Source organism: Neodiprion lecontei, chromosome 6, assembly GCF_021901455.1.
Source record: "Neodiprion lecontei isolate iyNeoLeco1 chromosome 6, iyNeoLeco1.1, whole genome shotgun sequence".
In the NCBI taxonomy this organism is placed as follows: domain Eukaryota; kingdom Metazoa; phylum Arthropoda; class Insecta; order Hymenoptera; family Diprionidae; genus Neodiprion; species Neodiprion lecontei.
Window position 1 is genome coordinate 214,712 of NC_060265.1, and position 15,289 is coordinate 230,000.

The 15,289-nt window shown below is 39.1% G+C and overlaps 1 protein-coding gene across 9 annotated transcripts in view; it reads right to left on the reverse strand.

The window, feature by feature from the left end:
• The window catches only part of LOC107224301 (fat-like cadherin-related tumor suppressor homolog), a 222,825-nt gene that overhangs the window by 198,773 nt on the left and 8,763 nt on the right, over positions 1-15,289 (reverse strand). The gene's annotated exons all lie outside the window — the stretch shown is intronic.

A 15,289-nucleotide genomic window follows, 5' to 3' on the forward strand; every position in this document is an offset into this window, starting at 1 on the left:
AATTAAAACAGTATTATAGGTGTATCGGCCTCGTTACCTTATAATTATAAATACAAAGTTAGAATCGATACCCCTGTATGAGCTACGCAAACGTTGTATTTATATTTTTTCATTTAACGATACACGACGAATTGATAGGCGAAGGATCAAATGTAACCGAGGCAACCCCTCGAGGATCATTGATTTGTCTATTTGAATACGACTAATTCGATACAATTGAATATTGCATTTCAATAATTTAATTGATATTTCAACGATAATTCAATTAATTGCCATCCAAAAATTCACCGCGTTTTGGTATGCCTAGCTGCACTGCTTGGGTTCTTTTGCCGACTTGATACGCATCACTGAATACCGAAGGAAAACGGTAACTTGATAAGAAGACAATGAAGAATCGCGAGTCTACAGGCCCGAAGATTGTTTGAAATGGAATGTGCGAAAACTTTGGAAATGAACGAAGAATAGGAAGAATGAGCGTCGCCGTCTTTTCATTCGCTCACTGTAAGTTTCTCGATGCACAATTCTTATACCTTTTATACTGTTACATTCGATTCTACGTTTAAAATTCAGGCTCAACTGATTTTTCCAACAATTTCTGCGAAGTGTATTCGAATATCCATCCGCCGCCGCCGCGAATCTAACGAATCAATAAAAATTATAGTACAATACAATCATTGTTCTCGGTAAAAACAAAACGAACGAAATTCTCGCACAAATTGCTGTGGCCGGCAATCTCGATAATTAAATTTTGCTCAAAGTTCAACAAAGCAACAATAAATTAATCAAGCTGTCAGCATGAACGAAAAATAAAGGAAATGTAAAAATATGAAATTACGCTGAATAGAAACCCTCTCGGCCAAAGCGAAAATAAAAATTTCAAGTCACATAGAGAATATTAAAAACGGTAAGCAGATACCTTGAGTTGATTGCAAAATTTACCTAGGTTATTGAGAGGGTATTGAAAGATAGAATATAAAATTCAATGTAACAAGATAAAGCAGAAACGTGATAAATAATTAATCTCTGAACTCGGTGCAGTTGACTATATGACATAGGTACATAAGTATACCTCAGTATAATAAGTAGAGCGGCGACCTGAGTCGCTTTTCTTCTCTCTCCGCTCATTTTTCTTCTGTTTCTCTTACTTCGTTTCTTTTTTGTTCATTCTCCGTCTTACTTCTTACTCCATAAACTCCACTGTACAATTACTACTCGCCGTGCTCCACCTATGTACTATACAATAAGTAGTATATAACGTACATATAACGGTGTCTCATCTGTAGTTAAAATGCCTCGCTTTCTTTTTCTTTCGTTCCTCCTGATATTTCCATCAGATATATAATATATTCGTACGTGATCAAACTTATATCAATGCGCAGCTTGGCGTATTTTTTTTTTTTTCTTTTTTCTGTCAATTGTAGAATACATACAGCTGTGAGTTATTTCCAATTTTTTTTCACTCAATTTCCGCGTGAAGCAATATCCCTACATCTTCACTCAGCCGTGAATTTTACGCAATATAATAAGTGCGGCTATAAGCGTAAATGTACAAAGTTTTAAATGAGATAGAAAAATATTTTGATGAAATAATTCTTTCAACACGTCTGCCGCACGTAATTATTAGATATAAAGATGTTCCAAGTTTCGAGTTTGGTAAGAAAATTAGTAACTTTATTTAGCAAAAAAATTAATATGTTGAAAAATTTTCGATCAAGTAAAATGTTTAAGTCGAAGAAAAAGCTATAATTACCACCGATCCATGCAATTAATAATAATTCATATGAGGTAATTTTTAACCGCCTGAAATCGTATCTCGCATTGCATTTGTATTGGAGTTCAAATACATATATTGTAAATTATTTACTCAGAAGTATATAACTACTCTCTACGTGGCCGTGGCGCTTAGGCGCTACATACTTGCGGATAATAATTAAAGTAGGTGTATGAGCACCTACCTACCTATTTACTTATTTATTTACACACACACACACACACACACACACACACACACACACACACACACGCGCGCGCGCGCGCGCGCGCGCACACACATATATACGGATGGCGAAGGTACAAGACTCGCGGGGACCAGGTGTTGGTCCGAGAGGTTTAAGACGGTTGTGCGAAGAGGGAGAAGAGGGTAAGGAGGGTAAGGATCCTGGCGGAATGAGAGCCCACGTAATCCCGCGTTTACACGCGAGCTGGGATTAGCGACAGGAGAAGGTTCAGGAACTGGAGGAGGAGGAGGAGGAGGAGGAGGAGGAGGAGGAGGAGGAGGAGGAGGAGGAGGAGGAGGAGGAGGAGGAGGAGGAGGAGGAGGAGGAGGAAAGGTTGGCCAGGTTGCGTTAGTGGAAACTCACCGCTGCCGACATGCCATACATACACATACGCATATGCGTACACGGGTACACATCCATATTCTACCGCTAAATTCGCTCGTCCTCACTCGAAGACCCTACCCAGCATCTTCTTTTCTCTCAAGAACAAGATATGAGAAATTAGAACACGATAGGTAAGGAAACAATATTTATAACGAGACATCAAGATGGTAAGACAAAGAAAAAAGAGGAAGAAGAAATCATTATTTTTATTCCAAGAATCAAATCGACGTACCGCAAGGAAAGGGGAGAAAATGCATATTTCTTCTTTTTCCAACTGAAGGTCTGTAGGGAAAATTTCTAAATCTTAGTCACATTACGTATGCGTACTATGCACTGTATGAAGTATGAACAATTACCACAAGAGATACAAGTTGGCGGAAAAAATATGGGCATTAAAAAACAGCTGATCTTTCGGGAGGCAAAGAAAATGGGCTAAATTTTTTTTTGACTTTTTTTTTATTACTCGTCTCCTTTTCTTGAAGGGTGCACGCACGTGAGCTTGAGTCGATCAGATAGGAATAGGCAGCTGTGCCCGATCATAGGGAAAAGTATAAATTCCCGGTTACATCCAAGGTAAGACACAGACGGCGACGCGGTAGTGCCGCAGGTTCTCCAACAGGTGGTGCGCTTATTTGTCACGAGGCAAACTTCGCTAGCGATTGGCGGGTTAACGCTTCGTACAAGAAACGTATACTAATATGTACATGTGTACCTGTGCGTACACGCCCAAGCCTCTCGGGTGTAAAAGGAAGAGGAGAGGAGAGCAGGGGGATTAAATACAGGCGGATGGACGCTCTCTTTAAACGACAGCAATCAATCGACTTTGAGAAGAAGTCTGACGGAAAGACAACAGAAACTAGATTTAGTTGCTTCTACTTTTTGCGAATAATCTGCAATTTTGAAATTTGAACATCGAACAAATTAGTGAGAATTATTTTCTCTTCTGCTCTTTTTTTTTTTACCTCATCGTTCAAGAAGATCGCATTTCTGCTATTATAGATACATACCTTACTGCAGATGCTTTAAGCGATTGGCACCGACGCGACGGATGGCTGACGAGGAACGAATGTATTCTCCACGCGTAATAAGCAAACGTCGAGTCAAAGAAATCTCACGGCATAGAATAATGTTTGAAAAAGTAGATATATTTCAAATCGAAGTGCTCCTGTTAAAGTCTGGAGATTAACCGTTATTACAATAATAACGAGGTTGAAGTCGGTAACGTTAACGTACGAAACTTTGAGAAAGAATCTCTGTTTTTCAATTTCAGAACGGTTTTGAACTATAATAATAGTTGTGTTTAAAAAAAAATATGAAAGTACAGTTTTGCTTCGTTGCGAGTTACTGAATTTCCGAGAATTTTAAACTGTGAAATTACGACTATTTTCGTAGATATGCATTGTTGCAGTAACGTTACTAACTTCAACCTTATCAATAATATTGCTTGACGCGGCACGCTTATTCATTTTGTAAGGCATGAAAGCTCTTACACGTCTTCCATCTACGACGGCTATTAGATCGGAAAGGGGAGGCAAAAGGGGTGATTTCATCCTTTGTAATACAGTACACACACACGCGCGACAGGTGCAAGTCGCGTCGCAGGATTTGTCCGCTACGAGATCGACTCACGTAAAAGTTGGTCGTATGTTACCGCTGGCGGTGACGCGATGACGCGTGGCTCGGAGTTTTGCGCTTTAACGCGATACTCTCGGTATACCGACTGACGAAGTGAAGGGATAAACGAAAACTGAGTTAGGATCAACTTTGACCACCTGAGCACAGAGCTAATGAAGTCGCTGGGCGCATTATTATAATACGTACCTCTGCGCGTGTTTATCGTTAATTATCAATTTCAACAGTCGACGATAGTTGTCTCTATCTCTCTCTCTAAATAAATATCTAAATATCTCTCTTTAAATCTATCTATTTCTCAAGTATTCGTCTCTCTCCTATTTATATCTACATTCTCCAATATTGCTATAGTGAAATAAATTAAATCTATCTATCTATCTATCTATCTATCTATCTATCTATTTATCTCCCTCTCTCTCGTGACATCAGCAATGACATACTTATACGACGACTTCTCGATATCGAGAGATAATAAAACGATAGGTTATATATTTGGAAAAAGTTTGTGACCGGGAGGTAGATTGAAAATGAAAGGTTCGTCGAAGTTCCGGTCAGGAAGAAGAAGAATTTAATAGTTGAAAAACGTGAATATACAAAATCGACGTTTCGGCCGGGCCCTGCCGACCATCCTCAGGAAATAAAATCTAAATAGTTAACAAAAAATAGGATGCTTCAACAAAACAAATCAGAGTTGAGAGCATGGAATATGTTTAACAATACAATATTTGTTGTTTTACAGAATTAAGTGAAAATTAAACAGTTTTAACGCAGCTGTCAAAGTGACAGTTTTAGGTTACGTGTCAAAATTTGAAGATAGGTTAATCAGATGAAAAATTGGTTTAAGAGAAATGAAAATTTGTCAGAAAAAAGCTTATTAATAATTTGGAACAAAGGAGATGGGAAAAGATTAAATTAATTTAGAAAAGATTACTCACAAAAAATGACAACCGGTACATGCTTAGATGTTGTTAGTGGTACAGCATTTCGGACGGAAGTGAAGGTTAGCGGGGAACTATCCGTAAATCTATGTTGTTGATCACGTGTGAGATTTGAACTGTGCTCGAAAATCATGGAGTACAAAGGCAGTGACCAATCAGGAGTAAGGGGCGTTACTGTTTTGAGAACCAACGATAATGTAGACTAGAGGATGTTGGAGTATAGGTGGCTAAGATTTTCGATATCTGTACGTTTGTTAACTGAGTTCCTTTTGTTCTTAGAGATATGTATCATTTCTTTGATAATGCGTTTGTACCAATTCGGTTCTGTAGCAAGGGTTATAGAGTTGTTAAAATCGAAATTGTGACCCAGGGTCAAAGCGTGATCTGCTAAAGCGCATCTTTCAGTGACATGGCATTTGATATTAGAACGATGACCAGAAATTCTATTTTTTAGGTGTTGTGACGTTTGTCCAATATAACTCATGCTACAGTCTCGACATGGTATTTTATATACACAGTTGATTTTCTCTAAATTAGGAGTAACAGATTTAAGATGAGAAAAAAGAGACAGTTTGGTAGTATTAGATATTTTAAAAGTAATTTCAATTCCCTCGTTCTTAAGAATTTTTTGGATTTGGCTAGATAGATTTTCTACATACGGTATAGAGATAGAGTTTTTAAATTTATCATTAACATCAGTTGGATTGTTGGAGTCTACATTCCAATCAATCGAGTTGTACATTTTTTCTATTCTATACTTTTTGATATCATTGATGAATTTGATAGGGTAGCCATTGGAAGTAAGAGTTGTTTCTACAAGTTTTAAATTCTTTTTAAGGAATTGAGGGTTTGATATTTTAAGGCAGCGATCGAACAAGGATATGGCGACAGATTTTTTGTGTTTGATGGGATGATGTGAGTTGAAAAACTGTCACTTTGACAGCTGCGTTAAAACTGTTTAATTTTCACTTAATTCTGTAAAACAACAAATATTGTATTGTTAAACATATTCCATGCTCTCAACTCTGATTTGTTTTGTTGAAGCATCCTATTTTTTGTTAACTATTTAGATTTTATTTCCTGAGGATGGTCGGCAGGGCCCGGCCGAAACGTCGATTTTGTATATTCACGTTTTTCAACTATTAAATTCTTCTTCTTCCTGACCGGAACTTCGACGAACCTTTCATTTTCGATAGGTTATATAGATTGGAATATGATGACAAAGCTATCCCCTTTTTCCCATTCGGCATTGGTTTATTCAACGTCAACGACGTTGGTTTTGACGACGACATTGCGTCGTCAATATTTTTATATTACATCGTGATTAAATATTGAAAGAAACTCGACGAGAAAAAACCTCCTAGAAGATATTTTACCCCCTCTCATAAAAATTCACATATTTAATAATAAGCAAGTTTCGAGAGTTGAACAAGCACAAGAATTGAGAAAAACAGTATCGAAAACATATCACAGCGTTCGGCAAATGATTGACTTTTGAAAAATTGTTAAAAGGAAAATTTCAATTCAAGTTTAAGAAACTTGTTTCAGCAGTTTTTCCAAAGAATAAAAAAGAAACCAGCAACACCTTTCTCCAACAACACTACGAAGTAAAAAAACATTCTGCTAGGTATTGATGCAATTTTCAAGTGTCTCTTCCTAGTTTTCCTTCTACTCAACTATGATTTTTGACAGGTAAAAGGTATATTTAACACGAATTCTCCCGTTATTAGACATTATACGTATAATAAGCAATCGAGCTCCCGACAAATTATCAGACCTGCAGATCTCCGTCTTTTGTTAATAATCACCTTCCCCGATCCATCTATCTGTCCACACATAACCAGCGGTAAGATCCTAATTGAACGAGGGGGCCCAATTTATACAACCTGCTGATGCCAGATGTCAAATGAGCGGGACGGGTCACCAAGCGTTGGGAATGAATCGCGGGATGAATCATCATTAGGAGAGAGAGAGAGAGAGAGAGAGAGAGAGAGAGAATGGAGAATTTCGGGTGGGGGGTAAATTCCCGGCATCAACGGATGAAAACACCTCGCGAAACCTGCAAGAGACGCCTGGTAGATTTTTGCGAATGCGAAAACGCCCCTTCACACGGGTCCGCCGACGCATAACGGGATAATAAACCAGATAACGGTGAACACAATGAGGGCGTTCGAGTAAAACACATGGACATTCGACGGAAATGGTGCTGCCGCCGCGGTCTGCCCTAATCGCCCAACGAGAGATCGAATGATTGATTTTTGTTCTTTATACTTTGTTTATACCTTGAAACAACGAAATATAAGATGGAATCAACAAATATTATTACCATCGGCACTGAGCAGCGGTATTGACCGCGTCGTTCGTTCAATGAATAAAACTGCTTTTGTTACAGGGAATAACAACAAAGAGAATAAGAAACCGCGGTGAGGTACTGAATGACAACACCACAACAGCAACAGTGCCCGCAAACTCGTGTTTACCGTACGTCACATGGAACCGCGATTCCCGCTGAGTGTAATAGTAATTCGCACCCGCACACAGAGAATTCGATGGAAAAAAGGAAAAATCATCAAATTTTAGACTTCGGCATAAGATTGTTATTCCCGCGATGGAATTTCTACAACAAACTGTAATATGTATAATATGACAATTTTTTTTCGCTATTTCGGTCATGTTCTCCAACGACGAAGAAAAACCCCCGCTTGTGATGGATGTAATAATAATAAAACGAGTATCATAAAGAAATGTACTTATTCTGATCACCAACAGCTGTGGTGATTACAAAATTTCTGATGAGGCTACGGCATATATCATTCCAACTTCTTCAACTTGTTCAACTTGTGAACCTGGGTTACAAATGTTTCGAAAGGTTTGAGCTCGATTAAACCACCACAGCACTCTTATCTATACACGATCAAGTGTCCTCTGCATTTGTTGCATAGCAGATTTCGCGCGAAATTGGTGGAATTAAAACGTGATGCATGTACGTATAAATGAATACAATACATAAATACAGAGTGAATCACGGGACTCATTTCCGGTTTATCTGATTTTAATTTATGCGGCAAAAGGTCTTCTCAGGCAGAGCGATAGGTATGTAGTGTGCATGTATGTGCATTGTATGTATACAAACTGGACAAAGGGAATCAAGATGATTGATTTGAAAATTTACAAATCGTGCACAGAATGGTTACTTTAAAATTTCTATTTCTCTCTTCACGTGTTACTGTAGTAGTTACAAATTTAATGGCATGTTAAAGAAATTTGAATCTTTCAGAACAAAAAAAAGACCGAATTCTTCGTCCACATATTATATATGCTACGTCTATGGTACGTAACCTATAAAGTATCTACGTCATCTTCAACGAGGAGAAGTAAAGATTTCGTAACAAAAGTCGTAAATTCTTGACGTGTGCACAAATTCGTAGAGTCAGTCAAGCTACGTACATCGAAATGGTCAGAGGTCAGGTGAAGGTTAGATGATGGAGGAGGTGACGGGGATGACGGGTCGCGTGTTGAATATAAGTCGTCGCGTCGTAAAGGAGAGGAGAGTATAGTAGAATATAGTAGAGTAGAGTAGAGTAGAGTAGAGTAGAGTAGAGTAGAGCAGAGCAGAAGAGAGCAGAGTAGAGCAGAGTAGAGTCCGGAGGTCCGTGAATATAAATGAGACTAACTAGCTCCGTAATGTCGATAATGACGCTAGATTGCCGGCCGGCAAGGCTCTACACACTTATGTATGTATGTATATGTGTATCCATACATTCGAAGGAAGGTTCGCCTGCAGAAGTTTGGGTTTGAGGTTGTTGCAAGCGAGTAGTAGAAAAGCAGGCAGGCAAGGCAAGCGACCAAGGAAGGAGAAGAGATTCCACGACGGTGCTGTCACGCCACCACTTAAATCCATCCTGCACCGTTCTTCGACGCAACGCCGTATAAACTGAGTAACTAACCTACATACACTCCGCCTAGTACAAATCTATAACGTTGTATACAGGTATATAAGTATATATTTATATACATATATATGTATGCATAATATACATGTACATCAATGTCGCGGCTGTCACGTCGAGACGAATTTTCGCACTATTGATTTTATTCTACCCCGCATGCAGTGAAATTTACGCTTGTGATTGATTCACAGTTCTGAGCTGATGTCTTAATTTTTTTGTTTTTCATTTTTCTTTCTTCCTTATACCGTAACCATCATACGCATCATGGTTCAGGATAGTAAAATTAAAACGAGTCTAACAGCTGATAACCGGAAGATTTATCGTGCGTTACTATTGTTCCTTCAATAGAATATAATATGTACTCCAAGCATTACTCTATAACTATAATAAAAAAAATTATTACACCTACCAACGCCACTGCAGGTGTAATAATTTCCTATAATAACAATAACGAGATGAAACGTTAGCATATGAGGGGAACGGAGTGAACCGCAGCTGGGAAACAGAAAACCGGAAGTAATTAAGTATTGTGAAAAAATTCGTGACCAGGAGGTTGATTGAAGATGAAGTTAGTCGAAAATTCCGGTCAGGTAAAGAGAGTTTAATTATTTGGAAAACGTAAACACGTTTAAACGTTTCCGACGTTTCGGCCGGGCCCTGCCGACCATCCTCAGGCTATAATAATTAACAAAAATGTTTCAAAGAACAATTCTGTTGTATTTATTTTATTTTACTATTGTAATTAAGTATTGCGAGAAATATATTCGTGTGTAGCTGCCGCAAGGTTCGGCAACGGCAAAGATGCCGGATACGCTGTTGATCGGCGTGGCTGACTGACGAAGGTGATAGTTGACTGTTGAAGGAGGAGGAGGAGAAGGATGAGGGTGAAAAGAGAAATCAACGGTGGAGAAGGTCGGGAATCTTTTCAGGTATACGCGTGGGATGCTGGTTTCGAGACGGGCTCCGGTGCTGCAATGCTGCAGTTCAAACGGAAGTTACGCCACCCGCTTCCTCGTCCTCTGGCGTTGCAAATCGAGTTTCCGATTCAATCCCTGTGTCTCCTCGACGACTCACTCGTGCTTTCCTTCTTCCTGTCCCCCTAGTCTTCTCGTCTAACCGTCTGACACAGCGGTTGACTGTTGCCCTGTAATTCCGTCGGTATGACGACGACCCGGCGGAGAAGAGAAAGGAGGAGGAGGAGGAGGAGGAGGAGGAGGAGGGAAAGGAGGCTGAGGCAGCCTTTGACGAAACGCGGCGGTTCACCTCTGGGTACGCATCTCGTGTCAAACGCGTGTTGTAACAGAGAAACTATAGAGGATGATAATGTTTATCAGCCAAGATACCAAAAGTCGGTTTCGAGATAGGAAAAACTGTTCATTGAGATCGTGCACGTAGGTAGGTTACATATGCATATTCTTCTATTACAGGGTTGTTGCGGGAAAGAGATAATTTGCGATTTTCCAAAGTAACAGCCGGCAAGAAGTTTGTTTGGTTTAAAAGAAAGATTCTGTGAAAACGTGAGCATTTTACGTTATGTGCAAAGTCCTCCTCGTTTCGTTTGTTACTATTTTTGTTATATTTGTTTTACGTTGTTTTGAATTTGTAAAGAGACATGTTTTAGCACTTCAATTGTTTCATTCTTGGAATTTATACTCAACCGAAAGATCACGATCTGTATAACCATAACAATATATCTAAAGGGAATCTTATTTTTCTAAATTGAAAGTTTAAATTAAATTATAAGTATTTTATGAGATTGAATTAATAACGAAAAAGTTGTCAACTTCTCAAACATCAACTGAAGACGTAAATAGATATTTTGATTAGCAGTAAAAAAAAATTCCTATTATTCTTCATAACTTCGAGAAGAAAAACAAAGAAAAATATAAAAAGTGAACAATCAATGGAGGACGATCTTCCATATAACAAAATGTTCACCTTTCGACAGAAGCTTTCTCTTAATCTAAACAAACTTTTAAGGCGATGCCACGGTGGCAAATCCCAAATTATTTTTATCTGTTACACCCTATTGCATTGTACAATGATTCACAATCGTTGGTGTAAATTGTTGATGAAATCTTCTGCGGTCATCACACGCGTAAAAACAACGTTATTTCTTCTCTTCGCGATATGAAATTCTTGGACACCATTATATAATAATATTAATAAAAAATGCCACGTTGCCGGACTAGGGGTAAACACAGCTCCGTGTTGTACCGAATATAAAATACGCGATTTTAATTTCATATATGCATACAACATATACACGCATTTTTTTATCCCCTGGATACACGCACGTATATGTAAACAAAGTTCAAAAATGAGGAAGGTAAAAAAATATTTAACCTCAGGGCTCAAAGAGTGTCACATCGTAATATAATATAATAATAAATTCGTTCGGTTCGCCGAATGAAACCAATGAAAATCCGCAATTTTCATCCTGTAGATGTGATGATTACTCATATTTTATGTGCGATTGAAAAAAAGAAGGAACAAGAAAAAATTCATGCATGGAGAAAATTATATCTTTAACGTCTATTTTATATAAAAATTGATTCAAACACTGAGAAAATTTCCCTGCTCCGTCGCAGAGATTGCGCAGCAAGGGCAACGCCGTATAGAAGCGTGGAGCGAAGAAACATGCAAGCAGCTCACGGCTCGACGGCAGAAAAGAAGCAAGAGAGTGGGATGAGAAAAATGACGAAACCTGTTCCGTGAGGACGGGAAGAATTCAGCATCCGAGGTCCATCTGCTTGCCGCTTGTTCTTCTCCTGCAGGGCTTCGCGTCTCAAGGACAACCCAAAGTGAGAGGGATTGAGGACGGACGGACGGGGGGGGGGGGGGGGGGGGGGGGGATAGGCGAACGACGAAGAGAAGGAAGAGATGGTGAGACCGGTGCACCGAATATCAGCAGGTCATCCGTCCGAAACCTGGACAAGAGTTTAGAAAACGAGAGGCGAGATAGAAGTAAGGAAGGTTATTAGCTGGCAGCTGCTTTCCGTAATCCCCCCCCTTCCCCCGCCTCCTACTCTTCCTTCTTCTTCCCCTTGAGAAGATAGATGCTGCAGCAGCAGTCAGCCAAGCCTCAGCTTACTAAGCTAGCCGGAGGCGATATGTGGGTATATGATTCTCGGACCAGTCGGAGGACACGTAGTTTATATGCCCATCTATACATGTACGTATTGTGCCTACACAAAACACGGCTCTATGTATAGAGATTCACCGCGGGCTACAAAAAAAAAAAAATTATATAAAATAAAGAGAAGAGGAAGAAGGAGAATGAGAAGTGGGAAGAAGGAGGCTGGCGAGAAAGATCAGTGATGCTGCGAGCCACAGGGGCGTGAAAAGAAGGGGGGCATTCGGCATTGTCTACGTTATTGTCCTCAATTTAAAATAACGATTTCCTGCCACAGCATTAGTACTTGCTCACTCTACTCTCTCTCTCCCTCTCTCTCTCTCTCTAAGCTGCTGGACTCATGCCGTTTGTGCCCAGCCCCCACCCCCATCTCACGCGTTATTCGCAGTCCTACACGGGAGCAAAATTAATCACATTTTACCCAGCGTTACGTTACGTTACATTTCGTTCCGTTTAGTCGCTCGCTCGTTCCGGTCGATTAGATACGAACAAGTTCGGCAGGTCGCTCGCAATTTTATTTCGAGAGCGAAAGAGAAGGATTAGTTGAACAGAATAGTTCATTGAAATTATCCATGTCAATGTTGGGCAAGGCGAGAAGTTCTGTAGAAGAAAGAATACAGAATAAGATGCGTAGGCAGGCATTACGACTAAGAGTAAAGCAAGACAAGAGGATAAGCGTAGAAAGAGGAGCGGCATACAAATGTGCGACCAGGTAGGAGATATACATACATTCATACATATTAGGGTGTTTTGGAAGAAAACAATTCACGATTCTCCACTGTGGCACCTCCTAAAGGGTTCGTTTAGGTTAAAAAAAAAAAAAAAAGATTCCGTCAAAAGATGAGCGTTCTACGTTGTGTGGAAGATCGCGCTCATTTGATTTTTCAATTTTATTCACATTGTCTTCCAACTAAAGATTCAGTTCCGTTAACTGATATTTTTTTAAGTCATTAGAATATGATCTTGCATTGATCGAACATTTGTTGGACCAAAAAGTGGGATATTCAGATTAAGAAAATGACTTTCATATCGACCATGTAACACAGGTCGTTGGCCTTAATATTTCGCTGACTGTAGATCCTCGTATTTGTACTAAATATTAATTTATTCAATAGAAATATTTCTCATTGAGTTCGTCCAACTCATGAATTGGTGTATTAATACTTGATATTCACTTTGCCGGCCGTGACGACCGCATTTAATTTATCGAAACAATTTTTCTTTCATTACACGATGTTGATCTTTCCGTGCAGAGTTAACAGAGAATAAACAAAATGTACAAAATAGATAGGTGAGTAAAGAGGTTAAGTAGAGGCTAGCGGTAAAAGCATAAATAAAATAAATAAATAAGTAAGTAATGAGGGGTACTGCGTATAAAAATAAAGAAGTGAGTAGAGAGGTAAAATAAAGCGGAATAAGATGAAATAGAATAGAGCGGGAGAGATAGAAGAATTTTTAATTTCGGGCACTACACCTCAATTTTGCAATTCATTATATATACCCACTGTATCGCATTTTCCAACGAGATATCAGGTATACATACATTATCTCTGTTGCCAGATTTACGAACGACTAGATTCTATTTTCAGATACATAATAATAAACAACAAAACCTGTATTGTTCGCGCGAGTATAATTACCAAACTGTACTTACGTACAGCGTAGAATAATAACAAGCGTGAATATCAGATACCCCGAAGGATTCCGGGGGCGTGATACATATGCATGTATAAATTTGATACCAGTGATGTACTTTCGTTACTGGGAGAGGCGCCACTGATGTGAGAGCAGACCAAATACATCGATTATATATTATACGTGCGTGTACGTACATGCGTGCAATACATACGTACACCATCCGTACCGCAAACACCAGTATTTAAACCGTTGTGCCTACATACGACGATACTGAATTGCCTCTCTGGCACACGCATCCCCGACTAGGCTAGCTAACCGTGGAGTTTGGAGCGGTTTAGAAATGTCTGGTCCGTCCAGCGACCTGTTCTTTTATCCTACGCAGTCTACTCACGCATGTATCGTACGTATATGTAATATACCTGCACAGGTAGGTATGCACGCAGTCACGGCACATGTATAGTATAATATCAAACTATTGTAAAAGAAGCATAAAAAGGAAGTAAAATGTATATGAGGCTGAAAAGAAAAAGAAAATGAAAAAGGGAAAAGTAATCTCTTACTACTTACGTAGGTACGTACGTACATACGTAATATAACCGACATAACCGATCTAGTTTTCTTATTTTCTTTGACAAACGCGCATACCTACATATACCTACAGCCACTTATAGCCACCTATAACCTGACTTGCATTAAACAGGTACACGGAAGGTATTACGTACGTATATGCATTACGCATACGTGTACATCAAATGCAAACTGCAACTGAAAGAAAATTTCCTAATATCCTTTGTCGCATAAAATATCGGAATACATGTAACAAACTAAGTAGAATTTTAAAAGATGAGATGAAAAAAATTATCTTCATCCTTGAGATTTGAGCTAGGAAGAAAGCAACATACATTGCACAGACTCGCAAATCTCGACGCAAATACTGGGTAGATAAAGAGAAGATACGAAACGCGATCGATCGAGAAGAAGACAATAGCATGCAGCAATATTTACCATATAAATTGTTATGATAAAAAAATTTCGATCTCGCTTTGTAGGAATGAACTACCGAAACTAGAAAAGAGAGAATACAGCTAGATAATTTTTTCAAGATATAATAAAGAAAAAGAATTAGAAATGACCAGAGGTGGGAAATAAAACGACAGAGGGCCAATTCGAGTTTGACGATGAGACGAGAGAAGATTTCATGACAAAACAGCTGAAGCGCAAGGAAAAGAGGAAAATAAACGGAAGACAACCTAAATACTACAAGTTTGTTAGCGATTGGTGACGTTAACGTTGTTGTTTATCGGGTATTATACACACGCATTTGCAGTTAGAGGTCAGATTGCACATACAGCTAATAAATTTCAAACGCGGCGTTTGCGCGTCTTCAATTGCAGAAAGAGAGGAACATTTGTACGTAATATGTATGTGGGTATATGTACGTACATTCAGTACGTAAAATATGAAAAAGGAACGAGGAGAAGCACGGCGAGCAAGGATTGCAAAAGAAAAGGAAAAAAAAAAAAACCTCGACTCGTACCATCCGCGTCAGTTTCACTTGCGCGCGACGTCGAGACGAAGAAACAGGAATTATTTTCCCCTCGACCACGGCTGCTG